This window comes from Dermochelys coriacea, chromosome 9 (assembly GCF_009764565.3).
Source record: "Dermochelys coriacea isolate rDerCor1 chromosome 9, rDerCor1.pri.v4, whole genome shotgun sequence".
In the NCBI taxonomy this organism is placed as follows: Eukaryota; Metazoa; Chordata; order Testudines; family Dermochelyidae; genus Dermochelys; species Dermochelys coriacea.
Genome location: NC_050076.1, coordinates 104,816,933 through 104,838,131, shown reverse-complemented (window position 1 = coordinate 104,838,131; position 21,199 = coordinate 104,816,933). Strand labels below are relative to the sequence as shown.

At 53.3% G+C, this 21,199-nt stretch overlaps 1 protein-coding gene across 2 annotated transcripts in view; it reads right to left on the bottom strand.

Moving 5' to 3' along the window:
- ITGB1BP2 (integrin subunit beta 1 binding protein 2) overlaps positions 1-21,199 on the bottom strand; it is a 65,761-nt gene that overhangs the window by 32,653 nt on the left and 11,909 nt on the right. The window contains exons 1-2 of one of the 2 annotated variants that reach the window (XM_043492861.1): positions 16,371-16,488; positions 14,928-15,735 (exon numbers count right to left, since the gene is read on the bottom strand). The exons of the other annotated variant lie outside the window; for it this stretch is intronic. The gene's annotated coding sequence lies outside the window, so the exon portion shown is untranslated. Of the gene's footprint in view, positions 1-14,927; positions 15,736-16,370; positions 16,489-21,199 lie in introns of those variants that run through there. 2 annotated transcript variants of the gene reach the window in all.

Below are 21,199 nucleotides of genomic sequence, written 5' to 3'. Positions count from 1 at the left end.
TCGGTGGCCGCCACAGACCTGGTCGTTGAAAAGAGTTTCCAGGTCTGGAGGAGGTCCTGGTAGAAGACCGGCAGCCCGGAGAGGCCTCGCGGAAGACCTCTCGGATGGAGATAAAGGAGCTGCCAGTCGTATCGGAGCCCTCAGAAGCGGCGCAGGAAGGCGTGCGCCAGTATGCTCCACGCTGGACTACCTGCACCATAAAGGAGCCTCTGCAGGGTCTGGAGGCGGAAGACATGGACCTGAGTAAGCAGATATTTTAGGCCCTGCCCTCCCTCCTCCAGAGGTAGATGAAGAACCCCTGCAGGGGCCCAGTGCAGTCCTGACCAAAAGAACTCCAGAATCGATGTCCGGAGGTTGGCCAGGAAACCTGGGGCCGGGACCAGGGTATTGAGCCGGTACCAGAGCATGGACAGGACTAGTTGATTAAACACCAGCGCTCTCCCTCGAAGGGAGAGGCACCGGAGTAGTCCTGTCCATTTCTGGAGCTGCTCTATCACCCCACCCTCTAAATTCTGCCAGTTCTCCGGCAGAGAGGGATGCGTGGCAGAAAGATAAACGCCGAGATAGAGCAGCGGACCCATGCTCCACCGGATGGCCTGAAGCGTGGGTGGGAGGGAGCTTGCCTGCCGCCCGTCCCCTACCACCAAGGCAGAGCTCTTGACCCAGTTGACCCACGTGGAGGAGGCTGCCAAATAGATGGCTTGGCAAGCCTCCATCCATGCCAAGTCGCCCGGGTCCTGGACCACGAGGAGCACGTCATCAGCGTACGCCGACAGGATCAGCCGCAGCTCCGGCTCCCGTAGCACCAACCCTGTCAACCTCCTTCGGAGGAAACAGAGAAAGGGCTCGATCACCAGAGCGTACAGCTGGCCCGAGAGGGGGCACCCCTGCCGTACTCCTTGCCCGAAGCTGACCGGTTCAGTCAGGGTCCAGTTGAGCCTGAACAAACACTCTGCGGAGGTGTACAGCGCCCGGAGAAAACCCACAAACTGGGGTCTGAAGCCAAATGCTTGCAGAGTGCTCAGGAGATACCCATGATCCACCCTGCCGAACGCCTTCTCCTGATCTAAGGACAGGAGGGCGAACGACAGACCATCCCTACACCCGAGTTCCAAAAGGACCCGGACCAGATATAGGTTGTCGAAGGTGCTGCGGCCCGGGACGGTGTAGGTCTGGTCTGGATGGACTACGTCTGCCAGCATGGACCCTAGTTGCAGCGAGACTGCTTTTGCCATGACTTTGTAGTCCGTGCTGAGGAGCGAGACGGGATGCCAATTTCGTAAATCGCAAAGGTTCCCCTTCTTCGGCAATAAGGCGAGCACGGCTCGCCTGCACGAAAGGGGAGGACTCCGCTCTGCAAAGACTCGGCCCAGACGGCCGAGGACGTCCCAGAACACTCAATAGAACTCCACAATCAGCCCGCCCATGCCCGGAGATTTATTGGTGGGCATGTGACGGAGGGCTTCCGAGAACTTGGCCAGAGTGAGAGGCAGCTCTAGCTGGTCTCGGTCGCCTGCGCTGACCATAGGGAGCTCCTCCCAGAGCACTCTGCAAGCGTTAGGATCGGTCGGATCCGGGGAGAAAAGGCTTGCGTAGAAGGCTCTCGCCCTCCCACACATCTCCACCGGATCTGTGAGGGGGGTGCCATCTTCTGCAAAAAGGCAGATGACATGTTTCTTAGCCCCCCTCTTTTTCTCCAGGGCGTAGAAGAAGCGGGAGCCGCGATCCATCTCCTGAAGGAGACAGATGTGGGATCGAACAAAGGCACCTCGGGCCCGATGGTCCTCGAGGGCCCGGAGCTCCTCCCGCTTCTCCTGGCAGAGGGGCGGATCCTCTAGGCTGGCGGTCAGATGCCTCTCCAGCTCTAAAACCTCCCATTCCAACTGCTCTATTGCCGTGTCGCTCCGTCAGCTGGCGCCCCGGGTGTAGTCATGGCAGAAGGGCCGGGCGCGCACCTTCCCTAGGTCCCACCACTGCCGCGCTGAGGGAAAGGCACGCCGCTGCCCTCGCCAGGCCAGCCAGAACTCCCGGAAGGACGCCACAAAGCCCACATCCTCCAGCAAGCTGTTGTTGAAATGCCAATAGGACGGCCCCGGCCTCTCCGCACAGAGGGAGACTGTCACGGTGGCTAAATGATGGTCAGAAAATGGGGCCGGCCGGATGCTGGAGGAGTGGGCTCATGAAAGATGGAAGCGTGATAAATAAATGCGGTCCAACTGGGAGTGATGCGACCGATGGGCCTCCACCCGGACAAAGGTGAACGTGGAAGTGTCATCCGGGTGGTGGTCACGCCAGACGTCCACCAGGGAGTGGTGTTCGACTATCTCCTGGAGGACGGCGACGGCGGCCGGGCTCTGCTCAGTCCCTGAGCGGTCCCGCTCCTCAAGGGTGATGTTAAAGTCCCCTCCCAGGACCAGGCACTCCTGAGGATCCAAGGTGCCGAGGAAGGCGGATGCCTGCTGATAGAATTGCAGCTGCTCCGGGCTCGCTGCTGGGGCATAGATGTTGACGAGGTTGACTACGAGCCCCTCCATGCGGACCCGGAGGTGCAGCAGGCGACCCGGCACTACCTCGGCGACCCCCAGCACCTTGGGCCGTAGGTCGGGGGAGAACAGGGTCGCCACTCCAGCCGTATGAACTGTGAGGTGGCTAAAGTAGACCCTGTCCCCTCAATCCAGCCACCAGCTGTCTTCGGCGGTCGGATCCGTATGGGTCTCCTGCAGGAAAACCACAGAGCACCCCCCCTCCCGAAGGAAGGAGAGCACCTGGGACCTGCGGAGACCCATCCTACAGCCACGGGTGTTCAATGTTGCGATGGTAAGAGGTGCCATGAGGAGGGCTGGGGGGGATCCTCGCCGGCAGGGACACTCGCAGCTCCCGGCGGGCAGCGCAGCAGTCCGTGACCTACCCCGTAGGTGAGTAAGGAATCACGGCAGAGGCGGACCCGCTGGTAGGCCGCAGCGCCCTGCCTCCCAGTCCTTTTACCCTCCCCCATGAGGGCCCTTGCGGCCCGGAGGATTTGATGAAAGTCCCCCCATCGCTGGAGAGCAAGCTGGACTTTGTTGCGGGAGCCACGGACATCTTCTAAAAACTCCCGCAACTTCTCTTGCAGCGCATGGGGGGGTGGGGTTACGGTCTCCTGGTTACTTCCCGACGGGGCCCTTGGTACAGCCCCGTGGCCCAGCGAGACGGGCAGACAGGGTGCGGACCCCCGACGGGGCTCCTGATGTGTTGGCGCCACTAGGTCCGCCTGGAACCCTGGGGTGATGGGGGGCGGCGGAGGGAGGATAGCAGCCCCTGGTGGGTCGGGACGGGTAAACACAAAGGCCGCTCCCTGAGGATCATCTATTGGCAAAGAGAAGGAAACAGCCCCAGGGGCGGCAATAACATCTCGGGAGGTGGACGGGATGGGGACAGGGGCAGGGGCTGGCTTAGAGGTGAGATTCTGGGCAGGTAGAGGGCTCTCAGTGATGCCAGGTGCAGGCTCTCTGGTGGATTTGGCAGCCACGACATCAGGAGGTGGACTATCTTCTGTAGGGCCCCCTCCTGGAAAGGAGGTCGAATGCTCCTCACCAACGAGGGGTGCCCCTGGTGGCTCGGGTCCCGGCCGCATGGCACTGGCCGTCGCCTCAACAGGCTCGGCGGCTCTCAGCGAGGTTCCCTCTACAGCCGGGTTGATGGAGGAGTCCAGGGGCCCCTCGGAGGTGGGAGCGGAAGCAATGGTTAAGAGGAGGGAGCATGGGGAAAGGGGAGCTGGAGTGAAGTCGCCCAGATCGAGGCCCGCTGGCATAGGGTCGTCCTCCCCCTGGGTGACCGGGGTCAGACCCAGGGCCTTGATCTCCTGATAAATGGACGGGAAATCATTTTCTGCCACCCCAGGATTCTCCCTGCCGGCACCTGACGTGACGATTGCCTCGGGGCACACTGGGGTTTCACATGGTGCCTCAGAGGCCTTGGAGGGGAGGGACTCCCGTGGAGGGGAGATGCTGCCTTCCAGTGCTGCCACGTCTTCCCCAGCCGGCTCTGGTGGATGGAGCACACCCGTGCGTAGAGCGGAAGGCTCGGCATCGGTGCTCCCCTTCCTGGTCTTCCGGGGGGCCTCCGCGTCAGATGGGAGGAGCGGAGCTCGAGCCTTCCGCTTGCCCCGCTTCCCCTGGACTAGGGCCCAGCCCTCCATGGCATCATCTGAGGGCTGGCTAGCAGGGGTTGTGTCGGGGGCAGAGACGATGGCTCAGGACTCGAGGGGATAACGGTGGGGCAGCACCCGTTGGGAGGGAAGATTCCCCTTGGGGCAGGCCCTCTCCCATGCCCGGCAGTGTCCCTGCCGCACCCTCCTCCACAGGCCCCGCCAGATTGCAAGCAGCAGGGGCGAGGCTCTCCCGCTTGTCTGGGCATAGTTGGGGAGGTGCCCCTTGGGCCCGAGCGGGAGCAATGGTGGACTGGGAAGGAGGAGGGGTGGTTTCGGGCACCGGGCAGCCAGGGGCGCCGGTGATGACGAGGCCGGTGCCCTGCTGGGGCTCGGGGATCCCGGATGCCCCTCCTTCCCGGGCCAGGGGGCAGTCCCTCCGGACGTGCCCCATCGCCCGGCAGAGGTAGCACCTCTGGAGTAATGCATCCGGTAACGGGACCCCTGGTAGGGGACTAGGAAGGACCCCTCCAGTGCCTCTCCGTCACGCGCCGCCGGCGGCAATTGAAGCTGCACTTGCCGGCGGAACGAGAGGACGTGACGGAGGGTGGGGTCTTTGCAGCCCAACGGGAGAGGGCTGATGGCAGAGATGGGCTTCCCCAGGGTAGAGAGGGCGGGTAACAGGGCGGCATTGGGGAGAAAGGGAGGGACGGAGGTCAGGACCAGGCGGACGCCCAGGTCCTCTAGCGGCTCTAAGGGGACGAACACGCCCCCCCACCGCCAGGCCCTTCTCCACCGCCTCCTGGGCGGCGGCCTCCGATGCTAAGAAGAAGACGACCTTGCCATACATTTTGGAGGCCGCCACAATGGCTGTGGGCCCCACCACCCTCGCCAACACCCGCACATAGGTCTCCACGTGGGGCGAGGCAGGCACCAGGAGGCAACGGACGCCGTGCTTCCTGGTCATGGTGGGAAAGGGGCCCCGGCCGCTATAGATGGTAGCGGAGGCGGTGGGCTGGAGAGATGACGTAGCGGCAGGCGGGGGGGCTGTTGCCACCTGGGCGTATGCTCTGGGGGCCGGGGGAGGGGCACCTGCAGAGCTGGTGGAGGGAACAGCGGGGAGGGACGCCCCAGCCGGTGGTGGGGCCGGGGCATTGGGGGCAGCCCCTGCCATGGAGGGCCTGGTCTTTTTAGCGGGGCCCTTCCCCTTCTTCTTACCCTGGCCCTTCCCGCCAGCTGGGGGGGCTCCCCCAGAATCTGAGGGGGTGAGAGATGTGGCAGCAGTGGAGGTCACCCCAGTGCCCGTCGCTGCCGGTGCCCCAGCGGGGGCGGTGGCAGATGGTTCGGCAGCGGAGGTAGAGGCTTGGGGGGTGACGGAGTGGCAGGCGGGGGAGGGGTAGCTGGGGTTGCTGGGGGGGCCCCACCCGTCTCGTCCCCCAGCATCGTGAGCAGGGAGGGAAGGGGAGATACCAGAAGAAGGAGGGGAAAGGGAGAGCAGGTCAACCACTCCTCCCCACTAGGCTGCAGGCAGGGGAGGAGGGCGCCAAAAGGGGTGGGCTGGACGGGGGGCAATCAGGGGTTAGGGGTCAGTCGCCGACACAGGGTGGAATTCCAGCTCCTCGTGGTGCACTAGGGGAGGGGGGGATACCACAACATTGGGGGTGCAGTGAAGAGGGTTGAAACTAAGATGGGGAGTGGCACAAGCACATGGGAGGGGGCATGGGCACACGGAGCGAGGACTAAGCGGGCTGGAGGTAGGGCAGGGAAACCAAGGGGCTAGCTTCAGAGGCTGGGGTGGGGCAAACAAACAAAGGCTGCAGAAGGAAATGGGTGGGGCAGGCAAACAAACTGAAGCTAGTAAGGGGGGCTGGGGCAAAAAGGGGGGGCAAAGCTGCAAGTGGCAAATGGGGCAGGTAGTAAAGGGCAAAGCTGTGGGGTGGGCAGTCTGGGGGGGGCATGTGCACCCACGTGCACTTGCACAAGTCTTTTTAGGCTGGCTGCTGCTTCTGGCCCAAAGGGTGGAAATAGGACGTGACAAGCCAAGCAAGCAGCTGAGTTCAGAGGCAGGAGCTGAGGCAGATGGTATAAGCCAGTGGGGGTGGTGGAGGGGGCAGCGGTAGTGGTGGAGGTTGGGGGGAACACACAGATGGATCGGGGGGCAGCTCCACACCACACCCCCTGTGTCCCTGGAAACACAGTCAAGACCCCCACCACAAGAGCACAGTTTGAAAGTTACTCAGTCTTAGGGCCCCCTCCACAGTGGTCTGCAAAGTCTCTAGGTGCTCCCCCACTGGTAGATGGTCCTCTTCTCCTCCTCGGAGCTTCAGCAGCTCCAGGCAGCAGACTCTGCAGTAGCAGCAGCTCCAGAAACTCCAGGTGGTGGTCCAGGCAGGCAGAAAGGACCCCTCTCAGGTGATGGTGTCCACAAAAGCAGTGGCTGGGGTCCCTCACTCCTCCTGTCTGGGGAGTGGACTAGCAGCCCCCCCCCAGGGGGGCTGCAGTTGGAGCAGTAGCAGCACCCGAGAGTGGGGGGTCCAGCAACCAGGTAGCAGAGAACTACTACTACTACTTGTGGGGGGCGGGGTGTCTGGCCCAGCCAGGGGAGCAGCTGGAGCAGCAGGGAGAGCTTAGGGCCTAGCAGCAGGAGTAGCAGCTTCCCACCTCCCTCCAAGCTAGAAGGCTGTGGAAGAGCAGTGGGAGAGAATTAGATTAGCTCCAGGCTAAACAAATCCCAGGTACCAGGATAAGTGAAATGGCAGCTGCTCCAGGTCAATTAAGACACCTGGGGCCAATTAAGAACTTTTCAGAAGGCAGGGAGAAGGCTAGGTTGATTGGGACACTTGAAGCCAATCAGGGGCTGGCTGAAACTAGTTAAAAGCCTCCCAGTCACTCAGGTGGGTGTGCATGTCAGGAGCTGTGGGAAGAAGTTGCGCAGTTGGAGAGGCTGAGTAGTATACACCATATCAGGCACAAGGAAGGAGGACCTGAGGTAAGGGTGAAGTGGAGCTTGAGGAAGTGAGGGCTGCTGTGGGGGAAGTAGCCCAGGGAATTGTACATGTCATGTTTCTAAAAGGTCAGCTACCATAGCTGATACTATTAGGGTCCCTGGGCTGGAGCCTGGAGTAGAGGGTGGGCCTGGGCTCCAACCCCCACCTTTGCCCCCCGATTAATCACTGAGACTGGGAGACCACAGAGACTGTGAAAGGAAGGATAACTTCTCCTCTCCTCCCTCGCTGGCTTATGATGAAAATGGCTCAGTAGACTGTGACCCTTGTCTCTAGAGAAAGAAGGGTTACGTGGACGGTCACAGTGAGCCTCTGAGGCTAGCGAAATCTGCCAGGAAATGCGGGACCTACGGAGGCAAGGACAGAGCTTTGTCACAACTGGTGTTAGAAGTGGGATTTTGTTCACAGCGTGGCGGAAGAAATAGGTTTAAAAAAAAAGTGCACTGGCGGTTTGGATTTTTTTTGGTTTTGGTTTTTGTTTGTTTGCTTTGTACCACAATGGAGGAGGTGGTCAGAGCTCTGGTACAAGCCACGGCAGCCCAGCAAGAGGCCACCCAGGTTCAGGCCTTGGCACAACAGGAATCTATGTGGCTACAGCAGGAAACCAATCAATTATTGATGAGCCAGGTGACCCAAGATTGTGCTCTCTAGAGAGAGATGGTGGATCAGCTGAAGATCCTCACCACCCAGGCCCAGGGGTCCGACGGGACGCAAACCCTGAGGGCCACTGGTTGTCTGCCAAAGATGACATCAAGAGATGATGTAGAGGCATATCTCCTCTCATTCGAAAGGACTGCTCATCATGAGGCGTGGCCCCAGGAGCAGTGTGCCAGCATCCTCGCCCCTTTTTTGTGTGGAGAGATCCAGAAGGCCTACTTTGACTTGCCTGCCACAGATGCCACTGACTATACCCGTCTGAAGGCAGAGATCCTAGCACGAGCAGAAGTAATGGCAGTGGTAAGGGCCCAGAGGTTCCATGAGTGGAAATACCAGGAGAACAAACCCCCGAGGTCCTAGCTATTCAACCTCATACACCTCGCACGGAAGTGGTTACTGCCTCAGGTGTGCAGGCCGAAGGAGATTTTGGAAACCCTGGTCATAGACCATTACATGCGGGGACTGCCGCCAGATCTCCACAAATGGGTAGGCCAGAATGATCCGTCCACGTACGATGAGATGATAACACTGGTAGAAAGACGGATGACAGCCAGGGGACTGACCCGACTACCCAAGGAAGGCCCCTTTCGAAGCAAGTTCCCAACCCCAACCCTGGAATGTTGGGCAGCCAAACCCCTGGGGAGTCCTAGGTGGAAGAAGGGGGGGGCCGAAAACCAGCGGGGATCCCAGAAGGAAGGGATTGGCCTGAGTGGGGGGAGCCCTGGGACTAAACCCCCTAACCCCCGGGATAGGGGAGTGATTAAAAGCAGGTTTCAGAGTAGCAGCCGTGTTAGTCTGTATTCGCAAAAAAGAAAAGGAGTACTTGTGACACCTTAGAGACTAACAAATTTATTTGAGCATAAGCTTTCGTGAGCTACAGCTCACTTCATCGGATGCAGATTTTTCTGCATCAGATTTTTTTTTATTAAAAGCAATTATAGATGTTATGCATGTGGGGAGTGGGGACACATAGCAGCACAGTGTCCCAGCACCAAGGAGCTTCTGGAATGTAACTTGGGGGATTGGGAGTTCCCATGCTCCCTTATCCACCTCGCGAGGGTCGCATTAGCCCCACATAATTACACCAGGCCAGTGAGGATAAATGGAGCAGAGACTACAGCGCTTGTGGACTCTGGGAGTGCTATCACCCTCATATCGGGTAAGCTGGTAAAAAACAGTCAGCTGCTACAAGCCAAATGCGTAGCAGTGACGTGCGTGCATGGGGTCGTGAGCCATTACCCCACCATCCCAGTGGAGATAGAGGTTCAGGGAAACCCCATTGAGGTGACTATGGGCGTAGTTCCCAAACTCCCATATCCTGTAGTCATTGGGAGGGACTATCCAGGGTTTGATAATTTACTTCCCTCGGAGAGGCTGGAGGGAGGTGGGGACCCTGAGGACAGCGACTCGTCACCAGGGAATATTAACCCCCAATGTTTGCTGAGATTTCTCAGGATCTGTTCTCAGCCCCCCGAAAGACCCAGAAGACAAAAAAGGAGAGGAAGGCCGTGAAGGCCTTGGGAACCCAGATCCTGACCCAGGGCCAAAAGACCACCCTAGTAGGCAGATGGACATGAGCAGCCAACAGAGAAACTTCCACCACAGAAGGTGAGCCAGAAGCTACCCCCAGCTATGATGGTGGCGAGTCATTGGAAGAAGCAGAAGCTGGCCCCTTGAAGCTTGGGCAGGTTAGTCCCGGGAGAGAGACTTTTGGGTGGGACCAGGCGGAGGACCCCAGATATGATAACGCCAGGAAAGAGGTTGCCGAGATTGATGGGAAACCTGTGGATGGGAAGGTCCAGGGTCCCAGACCTTACTTTATAGTGAAGAAAGATCTCCTGTACCGCGTGGTGCAAATGCAGGAGCAAGAGATACAACAACTTCTGGTGCCACTAAAACATCAAAAAGCCATATTGAATCTCGCCCACAGTCACCTGTTTGGAGGACACCTAGGGGTAGAGAAAACCCAGACACGGATCCTGCGGAGGTTTTTCTGGCCAGTTGTACATGAAGATGTCCGGCGATACTGCACCTCTTGTCCGGAGTGTCAGTTACACAGCCCTCGCCCGCACTTGCGGGCTCCTTTGATACCTCTTCCAATAATAGAGGATCCTTTTGAACGGATAGCCATGGATCTTGTAGGGCCTCTAGAGAAGACAGCTCGAGGCCACCAACATGTGCTTGTTGTACTGGACTATGTAACCCGGTACCCGGAAGCTGTTCCCTAGCGCAACACAGCTTCCAAGACAATAGCTAAGGAGCTAGTACAGATCTTTGCCCGGGTTGGGCTACCCAAGGAGATATTGACTGATCAAGGGACACCTTTCATGTCCAAGTTGATGAAAGATCTCTGTTCATTTCTCCATGTACAAGCCTAACGGATCTCTGTATGCCACCCGCAAACAGATGGCCTTGTGGAAAGGTTCAATAGGACCCTCAAGGCCATGATCAGGAAAGTGGTGAGCCGGGATGGGAAAGATTGGGATACCCTATTGCCTTACCTCATGTTCACCATCCGGGAGGTTCCGCTAGCCTCCATGGGTTTCTCTACATTCGAACTACTATATGGGCGCCACCCTCAGGGCATATTGGATATAGCCAGAGAAGCCTGGGAAGAGGAGCCAAATCCCGGAAGGAACATAGTTGAGCATGTACCGTAGATGAGAGATCGGATAGCCCGAGTTATGGCCATTGTACCGGAACACTTGGAGAGAGCACAGAAGACCCAACAAACCAATTATAACCACCAAGCGAAGCTTTGATGGTTCCAACCAGGGGATCGGGTGATGGTACTGGTGCCAAACGAATAAGCTAGAGGCAATTCAAAACTGGCCCCGGCCGACCCGAAAGAAGCAGGTCCATGCATTCCTAGGCTAGGTAGGCTACTACTAGGTAGGCTACTACTGGTAGACTACTACTGACGGTTTATTCCCCACTTCGCCACTAGGTCAAGTCCCCTAACGGACCTGGTGAAGGCCCGAGGTCCAGACATGGTAAAGTGGACCGACGCAGCAGAGGTGGCATTTACAGACCTTTGGACGGCCCTCTGAAATGACCCCATACTCATAGCCCTGGACTTTAACAGGGAATTTGTTTTACAAACAGACACTTCTGAGGTGGGGTTGGGAGCAGTTCTGTCGCAAATGGTGGGAGAAGAGGAACACTCAATCCTCTACCTAAGCAGAAAGCTTCTCCCAAGAGAACAGAAATATGCAGTAGTTAAGAGAGAATGCTTTGCTGTCAAATGGTCTATGGAGACACTGTGTTATTACCTCTTAGGCCGGCGATTTATTCTTGTGATGGACCATGCACCCCTCCAGTGGATGCAGCGGAATAAGGAAAAGAATGCAAGGGTCACCAGGTAGTTCTTATCCCTCCAACCATTCCAGTTCCGCATATGGCACAGGGCTGGATGCCACCATGGCAACACTGATGGTCTGTCACGAGCATACTGCCTGGCGTCCCAAGTTGCCCAACTCTATGGTGTTGAGCGGGGGGGGTGGGGTATGTGACGGGGCAAGGCCAGATGACTATGGAAGAGTAATGGGGGATAGATATATTAGCTCCAGGCTAAACAAATCCCTGGTACCAGGATAAGTGAAATGGCAGCTGCTCCAGGTCAATTAAGACACCTGGGACCAATTAAGAACTTTCCAGAAGGCAGGGAGAAGGCTAGGTTGATTGGGACACTTGAAGCCAATCAGGGGCTGGCTGAAACTAGTTAAAAGCCTCCCAGTCACTCAGGTGGGTGTGCATGTCAGGAGCTGTGGGAAGAAGTTGCGCGGTTGGAGAGGCTGAGTAGTATACACCATATCAGGCACAAGGAAGGAGGACCTGAGGTAAGGGTGAAGTGGAGCTTGAGGAAGTGAGGGCTGCTGTGGGGGAAGTAGCCCAGGGAATTGTACATGTCCTGTTTCTAAGAGGTCAGCTATCATAGCTGATACTATTAGGGTCCCTGGGCTGGAGCCCAGAGTAGAGGGTGGGACCGGGCTCCCACCCCCACCTTTGCCCCCCGATTAATCACTGAGAGTGGGAGACCAGAGACTGTGCAAGGAAGGATAACTTCTCCTCACCACCCTTGCTGGCTTATGATGAAAATGGCTCAGTAGACTGTGACCCTTGTCTCTAGAGAAAGAAGGGTTACGTGGAGGGTCACAGTGAGCCTCTGAGGCTAGCGAAATCAGCCAGGAAACGCAGGACCCACGGAGGCAAGGACAGAGCTTTGTCACACTAGATACACAGACGTCACAGTCCAAAGGCACCAGCTGGATTTTAGCAAAGCACTTCAGACAGGGTCTCATGAAATCCAGCATGGATGGAATGTGCTGTGATAGAGAGGACAGTGTCCAGCATGTGCTTGGGAGACCTCACTGAATTCAGTGTAAGTATCTTTGGGGTTCATTGTATTAAATGCAAAGTTTATGTATTATTGTGGGCCAGGATTGTATGTAACCTCTTGTAAAGGGTTCATATGGCACCCCCTGCTAATGGCTGTTCTATCACTGCAGTGTTCTCTCTCTGCATAACTTGTCCCTCTGGACAGGTCATGCTTTAGTCTTCCCCTTCTGGGGTAACAGAGCATCCAATGACCTTACATCAGGTCTTCTGTCTGCCTCTGGGTTCTTTATACCCTTTACCTCACAGGGTTTCACCCCACCTTCCTCAGTGGCTGGTAGGGGAACCCAGGACCATCCTCTACTCTGGGTTAAGAACATAAGAATGGCTATACTGGGTCAGACCAAAGGTCCATCCAGCCCAGTATCCTGTCTACCGACAGTGGACAATGCCAGGTGCCCCAGAGGGAGTGAACCTAACAGGTAATGATCAAGTGATCTCTCTCCTGCCATCCATCTCCACTCTCTGACATACAGAGGCTAGGGACACCATTCCTTGCCCATCCTGGCTAATAGCCATTAATGGACTTAACTTCCATGAATTTATCCAGTTCTCTTTTAAACCCTGTTATAGTCCTAGCCTTCACAACATCCTCAGGCAAGGAGTTCCACAGGTTGACTGTGCACTGAGTGAAGAAGAACTTCCTTTTATTTGTTTTAAACCTGCTACCCATTAATTTCATTTGGTGGCCCCGAGTTCTTATATTATTGGAACAAGTGAATAATTTTTCCTTATTCACTTTCTCCACACCACTCATGATTTTATAGACCTCTATCAGATCCCCCCTTAGTCTCCTCTTTTCCAAGCTGAAAAGTCCTAGCCTCTTTAATCTCTCCTCACATGGGACCCATTCCAAACCCCTAATCATTTTAGTTGCCCTTTTCTGAACCTTTTCCAATGCCAGGATATCTTTTTTGAGATGAGGGGACCACATCTGTATGCAATATTCAAGATGTGGGCATACCATGGATTTATATAAGGGCAATAAGATATTCTCCATCTTATTCTCTATCCCTTTTAAAATTATTCCTAACATCCCATTTGCTTTTTTGACTGCCGCTGCACACTGCGTGGACGTCTTTAGAGAACTATCCATGATGACTCCAAGATCTTTCTCCTGATTAGTTGTAGCTAAATTAGCTCCCATCATATTGTATGTGTAGTTGGGGTATTTTTTCCAATGTGCATTACTTTACATTTATCCACATTAAATTTCATTTGCCATTTTGTTGCCCAATCACTTAGTTTTGTGAGATCTTTTTGAAGTTCTTCACAGTCTGCTTTGGTCTTGACTATCTTGAGCAGTTCAGTATCATCTGCAAACTTTGCCACCTTGCTGTTTACCCCTTTCTCCAGATCATTTATGAATAGGATTGGTCCTAGGACTGACCCTTGGGGAACACCACTAGTTACCCCCTCCATTCTGAAAATTCACCATTTATTCCTACCCTTTGTTCCCTGTCTTTTAACCAGTTCTCAATCCATGAAAGGATCTTCCCTCTTATCCCATGACAACTTAACTTACGTAAGAGCCTTTGGTGAGGGACCTTGTCAAAGGCTTTCTGGAAATCTAAGTATGCTATGTCCACTGGATCCCCCTTGTCCACATGTTTGTTGACCCCCTTAAAGAACTCTAATAGATTAGTAAGTCATGATCTCCCTTTACAGAAACCATATTGACTTTGGCGTAACAATTTATGTTCTTCTATGTGTCTGTGACAATTTTATTCTTTACTATCGTTTCAACTGATTTGCCCGGTACTGACGTTAGACTTACCAGTCTGTAATTGCCAGGATCACATCTAGAGCCCTTCTTAAATATCAGCATTATATTAGCTATCCTCCAGTCACTGGGTACAGTAGCTGATTTAAAGGACAGGTTACAAACCATCGTTAATAGTTGCACAATTTCACCTTTGAGTTCTTTCAGAACTCTTGGGTGAATGCCATCTGGTCCCGGTGACTTGTTACTGTTAAGTTTCTCAATTAATTCCAAAAACCTCCTCTAGTGACACTTCAATCTGTGACAATTCCTGATTCAAAAGATGGCTCAGGTTTGGGAATCTCCCTAACATCCTCAGCCGTGAAGACTGAAGCAAAGAATTCATTTAGTTTCTCCGCTATGACTTAATCGTCTTTAAGTGCTCCTTTTATATCTCAATCGTCCAGGGGCCCCACTGGTTGTTTAGCACGCTTCCTCCTTCTGATGTACTTAAAAAACATTTTGTTATTACCTTTTGAGAACCCACTAGATGGACCAGCTAGCCCAGGACCTTCTAGCTGGCAGCCAAGGATTCCTCAGAGTCCTTGCTGCCCCCCTGAACCACTTCCTATTTCTTCTATACCCCACTGAGTGACTGCAGACTCTCTCCCAGCAGCCCCTTTCTGCTGGCAAACTTCCTGGCTTTATAAGCACCACCCAGCCCCTCCCCAGCCATGCTCCATCATCAATCAGGCCCACATTAACCCATTCAGGGCCTGTGTGGGGTACACACTCCATTGCACCTCTCTAGGGGGGAGATGTGATCTGAGGGCTGCAAGTTCAAAGGACTACCACTGAAAACGTGCCAGACAAGAATGGACTTTTGGACAAGAATAGACAATAAGCGTTAAGTGGATTTCCTGGGGAGTACCTGGAAGGTGGCAGGAGGGGTGGTTAATGCAAACTGCCCACTTCTGGTTAGGCAAAAACTCTGCCTTTTTGAAGCTATGCCCTGAGGGGCAGGTCTTTGTCTGCTGGTTACCTGTTCCTGAAGATTGGAGATCAAAGGCCTAAGCTGTATAAAGAAACAGATGAACTGCCCAGCTGGTTGTTCTGGTTCAGAATTTGATACAGCCATGAACTTGCAGCCCTGTGGGTTTTGAAGGACTGATGCCCACCAGAACTTGCGGCTGGAGTCGGAGGACTTCCATTGAACATTTGGAATGTGTGACGGTTTTTTATTGTTTTCTCTGTAATGCTTTCACCTTAAGAATAAATGTGCTTGCTTAGAAAGAGCTGTGTGGTGACTCGTGATTGCTGATAATTACTCCATTCACAGCCTCAGGAGAAGAAACAAAGCACAGATACAATTTAGGAAGTCTCGCTTGCTGGGAATATCACAGTGTAGGCAAGGAACTGTGCAGCCTGGAAAAAAACCCATCAGGAGAGAGAGAGACATGAATCTCCACCCAAGAGAGGTGACAAATGATGATCTGGGAGCCTAGAGTGGATCCCTTGGTGGACCACAGAGGGGAAATACTGGTGCAGTTGCCCTGAACTGAAGGGTCCAGACAATTCAAAAGTTACAGAAATAATCAAAGGCTTTCACCAAACCAAAGGAAAATACATTCTGGAGGGTCCCAAGTGCCTTAAATATTGGAACTGATATGTCAGATCCAGTGAATAGAGGTGGCTGCTATGAGGAAGGTGCTGGCTACTGCTGGATATGCAGATGTCAGTGTACAAAGGGAGCATATCTGGACTTCAGTAAAGCATTTCATGCACATTCTCACGAAATCCAGCATGGGAGCATACTCTCTGGAGCTTCCTCGAACATTCCACTGTCATCACTAAGGTCACAGGAGAAAAGAGCAAATGTTTTACAATGTTCTACAAGTCCCAGACTGAGTTTGCCCACATTCTTCCTCCTCCTGATTCTATAGGCCCAGAATCCCACCACTCTCCCCCATCAAAACAGAAAAATCCTCTCCAGATTAGAGATTTTAATTAATTGCCACAAAAATCTAGGAAAGTTTTATTCTCATTATATCTATGTACATAAAGACAAACTTACCATATTAGACACCATTGCCTGCTGGAGCATGCTTACTTCTTTGCAAATCTCTCTGTCCATTTCAGCAAACACAAGTCATTTGGGTTTGATCAGAAATGCAGATTAAAGAGTAGACTTTTAGAAAGAAGGCACACAGGGAATCCACTGGAGAAGGAAATCAATTTTTCACTGCCCAGGCGTTGAACCCTGTTCCCATCCCTTTGAAATGCCTGTGAACATAATATTACTCCTTAAATGCCAGCCTGCTCAGTGCCTGCTGACATCTGTCCATCCCAGGCCGGGAGGTGTCAAAAGTCCAAAGGCATTGAGAACCATCCAGAAAGGTTTGGCCACAGCAGCCAGAGAGGAGTCCCAAACTTAGTCCATGTTGCTTTATAATGCCACCTTCCAAATCAGGCCTTGACCTCTGACCTCAGGGTGTCCTATCAAGCAGGCCAGTTACCTTTTTCCTCGTCATTTCATAGGCTAGGAAGAGGGCGCCGTTGGAGGGGAGTGCACGTATCACTGTGTGCATCAGTCCACAGTAAAGAGCACAACACAACACAAACACCACGATCAGGTGAGCTCACCATGCCTGTGACAGACAAACAGAACTTCCCCTACGGAGCCCACAACAGCCTCAGCTTGGTGAGATTCTCAACCAGAGCAAGATATCAAGGGAAACCCTCCCAGGCAGGAAAGACCAAACCTGGGAAATGTCCAGAGCCCCTTTCCGAGAACCCTAGGAGAACCAGAGATTCCAAGGCCAGAAGGAACCATTGTGATCATCTACTCTGACCTCTTGTGTGACAATTCCAAAAAATAATTCTTAGAGCAGATCCTTTACAGAAACATCCACTCTTGATTTAAAATTGTCAGTGATGAAGAATCCACCACCTTAGTAAGTTGTTCCAATGTTTAACTAACAAAATTTACACCTTATTTCCAGTCTGAATTTGTCTAACTTCAGCTTCCAAGTGTTAGACCTTTCTCTGCTAGACTGAAGAACTCATTATCAAATATTTGTTCCCCATGTAGATACTTATTAGACTGTAATCAAATCACCCTTTAACTTCTTTGTTAAAATAAATAGATTGAGCTTCTTGAGTCTTGAAAATTGTTAACGTTAATGGTCCAGAAAACTCTATAGCCAGCTCTTTCAAAACTCTTGGATGCAAGTTATTTGGACCTGCTGATTTTAAAATGTCTAACTTTAGAGATGTATTCAGTGAATGAAGCTGTCTGTGTGTCACCTACCTCAAGATGTGAAGAAAGGAGAGCAGGAAGCCATCTGGCCGCCCTGCCATGGAAAGAACCTGGATCCGAGACTTCACTGAATCAATGGGATAGACGGCCAGCCAGAAACAGGCCCCCCCATCCCACCGCTCAGTGTTAGGGGAAGAGAACCTAAAATTCAACAGAGGGAGAGAGACCTCAGTGTGGAAAAGGGGAAAGTCATTGGGGATCTCCCAGATCCTCCAGAGAAATGCAAGCAAAGGAAGAGAAAATGGGTGCAAGCATCCAGCAGTACTGGGACTCAGGGGGACAGACCAGGCCAGGCAAATCAATTACATGATTAGAGGCTGAACAGACCCATCTGGAGTTTAGCTTTTGTCTTGGGCAGAGAGAGTGGAGGCAACAGGGCTAAGGAAGCCCAGTAAGTGCTGATGTCTCACCAAAGAGGCACTGGGCTTCCCACGTCTAATCTCTCTGAGGTGCTCGCCTGGCCTACCTTGCCAACGTGTCTGAGTGCCTCACAGTCACTAATGTATTATCCCCACACACTCCTAGAATATTGTCCCCACTGTGCAATGGTGACTGGGGCCCGGGATCTCAGGGTCTTGCAGGAACTCAGCTCAGGGTCTCGCAGGAACTTTGCAGCAGAGCACTGATTTGAACTCAGATCTCCCAAGCCCTAGGGTAGCATCTAATCACTGAAGCAGCCTCCTCTTGAACCCCTGGACAATTCTTCCATTGCAGGCCACACCCAGAACCCTGCCCCCTACCTCCTCAGTCACCCCCTGGCTAGCCCCATATCCTTGCTCACCCCCCACAGTTCCTCTGGCATACCATGCAGCAGCTCACGGGAAAGCCTAAGGGAAGTGAGTGTCTGTGCGGATAAGCAGGATTGTGTGTGGCTTGGCCTGGGAATGGCAGAAGGAGGGGGAAGAGAGCAGTGGGGGTGAAGCTCTTCTCTGATGACCCATGCACAAGCCCCATGTCCCTCACAGCACTGCTTCCCCTCCTGACCCCATTGCAAAGCTGAGCTCCTCCCATGTCCCCTCCTATAGAGCTTCATTCTTCCTGGACTCCCCATGGGGCTTTTTATAGCTGCTTTCAACAAGCACCAGGATGGAGCAACAATTACCAGGTCTGGCAGGGGAGCCCATGTCAACGCACAGGGGAGGTATAAAGGGGGTAATACATAACAACACAGTTCGCTCTCCCTGTGACTAGCTATCAGCATTGCTACCTATTTATTAAATATGCTTTGAGATGCGTATCTCATCAGTGCAAACCATAAAAAGCAAAAAGAAATGAGTACTTGTGGCACCTTAGAGACTAACAAATTTATTTGAGCATAAGCTTTCGTGAGCTACAGTTCACTTCATCGGATGCATTCAGTGGAAAATACAGTGGGGAGATTTATATACATAGTGAACACGAAACAAAGGGTGTTACCATACACACTGTAACCAGAGTGATCACTTAAGGTGAGCTATTACCAGCAGGAGAACGGGGGGGGGGGAACCTTTTGTAGTGATAATCAAGGTGGGCCATTTCCAGCAGTTGACAAGAACTTGTGAGGAACAGTGCAGGGTGGGGATGGGGGATAAACATGGGGAAATAGTTTTACTTTGTGTAATGACTCATCCACTCCGAGTCTCTATTCAAGCCTAAGTTAATTGTATCCAGTTTGCAAATTAATTCCAATTCAGCAGTCTCTCGTTGGAGTCTGTTTTTGAAGCTTTTTTGTTGAAGTATAGCCACTCTTAGGTCTGTGATCGAGTGACCAGAGAGATTGAAGTGTTCTCCAACTGGTTTTTGAATGTTATAATTCTTGACGTCTGATTTGTGTCCATTCATTCTTTTATGTAGAGACTGTCCAGTTTGGCCAATGTACATGGCAGAGGGGCATTGCTGGCACACGATGGCATATATCACATTGGTAGATGCGCAGGTGAACAAGCCTCTGATAGTGTGGCTGATGTGATTAGGCCCTATGATGGTGTCCCCTGAATAGATATGTGGACACAGTTGGCAACGGGCTTTGTTGCAAGGATAGGTTCCTGGGTTAGTGGTTCTGGTGTGTGGTTGCTGGTGAGTATTTGCTTCAGGTTGGGGGGCTGTCTGTAAGCAAGGACTGGCCTGTATGTAAGCAAGGAAATCAGCAGTTACATCTTTCCACAACTCCTCAAATTCACCTTGTCCCACTCAGTTTTCTTCTTTCCACCATCTGCAGCCCAAACTCATCATGGGAATATATATGTCATCCATACATCCAGCACTGAAACACAGCGACCTCTGAGCTAGAGCCCTGTGTGGGACAATTTTTAATCCTGCTCCTGTCCCACCCCGCAATACACACTCCTATTCCCATCCACTCCCGCTATTATGGCAGCGGGTCCTGTGGGATCCATGGGATCCAAGTCTCGCTGCAGGGCTCTACTCTGAGGTGGAAGACCATAGATATTTAACAGCCCACAGCAACCCTTCAGCAAAGGATGGGAAGCAAAGACAACTCCTGTATCCATTTGATACAGTGTAATTTAGGGTAGCAGAAAAAATGGTTACCTACCTTTCCTAACTGTTCTTTGAGATGTGTTGCTCATGTCTATTCCATTCTAGGTATGCGCGTGTCCACGTGCACAATCATCGGAGATTTTTGCCATAGTGGTATCTGTTGGGCCAGCTGTGGTGCCCCCTTTAGTGCCACACTTATGCATCGGTATATCAGGCACTGCCAACCCTACTCCCTCTCAGTTCCTCCTTGCCAGCAACTCCAACAGAGGGGTAGGTAATGGAATGGACATGAGCAACACATCTCAAAGAACAATAGTTATGAAAAGGTAGGTAACCGTTCTTTCTTCTTCGAGTGCTTGCTCATGTCAATTCCATGCTAGGTGACTCACAAGCAGAATCCGTGGAGGTGGGCTCGGAGTTCACAGTCTTGCAGCTTGCAGCACTGCTCTGCCAAAGCCAGCATCATCTCGAGCTTGCTGGGTAAGTGCATAATGATATGTGAACATGGGTGTCAGGTGAAGCGCCGATTAGGGGAGGCTAGCCCACGGCCAGCCCCTTCCCCACCACCTGAGGACCTGCCCCCCTCCCCCATGGGAGGCCCCCCACCCCGTGGCTCCCCAGCCTCTGAATGCAGGCAGCGCGCAGCCCACCCAGCCCCAATGCCCTCAGCCCCCGCAAGCACAGGGCTTAAAATTGCAGGGTATAGCCCCGAGATACTATGTCCAGCAACCAGCGGTCCGAGGTGACCTGCAACCAGGCAGAACGATAGGGATGAAATGGTCGAGGAAAGAACAAAGTGGATCCGGGGAATTGACTGGGGTGTTGCTCTCGAGCGCACCTTCAAAACGAAGCATTCCAGGGGCCAGAAGCTTATTCACCAGGCTGGGCTGTTCGGGTGAGCGGGAGGAGGATAGGTGGTGACAACTAAAGGTTGTGTCTCTGTCCCTTCTCCTTGCAGACCCCTGATGAGGCTGCCACAGCCTTGGCCAGAACTGCTTCCATGCAGACTGTGACGTATGCATGCCCAACAAGTGAAGGGTGGCCTTAGTGTCCTTTAACCCATACAGCCTCGCATCAGTCTGCTCCAAAAATAGACGTTCCCATCGAATCGTTCCCATTGAAATTAGACCATTCCCTGGATCGAGGTCGGCATCTTGTGGGACAGGCCGGCGGTCTGAAGCCAGGAGCTGCGTCTCATTACCACCGCCGATGCAACCAGCCTAGCCGCCAAGTCGCACAGCATCTGGGGAGAGCACCTAGCTGCTGCAGTGCCCTCATCCACCAGGGTGCCGAATTCCTGGGCCAAACCCTACGGGAGGGACTCCTTGAACTTACGGAGGGAGTCCCATAAGTTAAAATTGTACCTGCCCAAGAGGGCCTGATGGTTCGCCACCCGGAATTGCAGGCTGGCTGCTGAATAAAGTTTTCTCTCTAAAAGGTCGTCTTTTGGCCTCTTTATTTTGGGGAGTTGAGGTGGTGTGCCCTGCTTGTCCTTTTCATTGGCCGCAGAGACAACC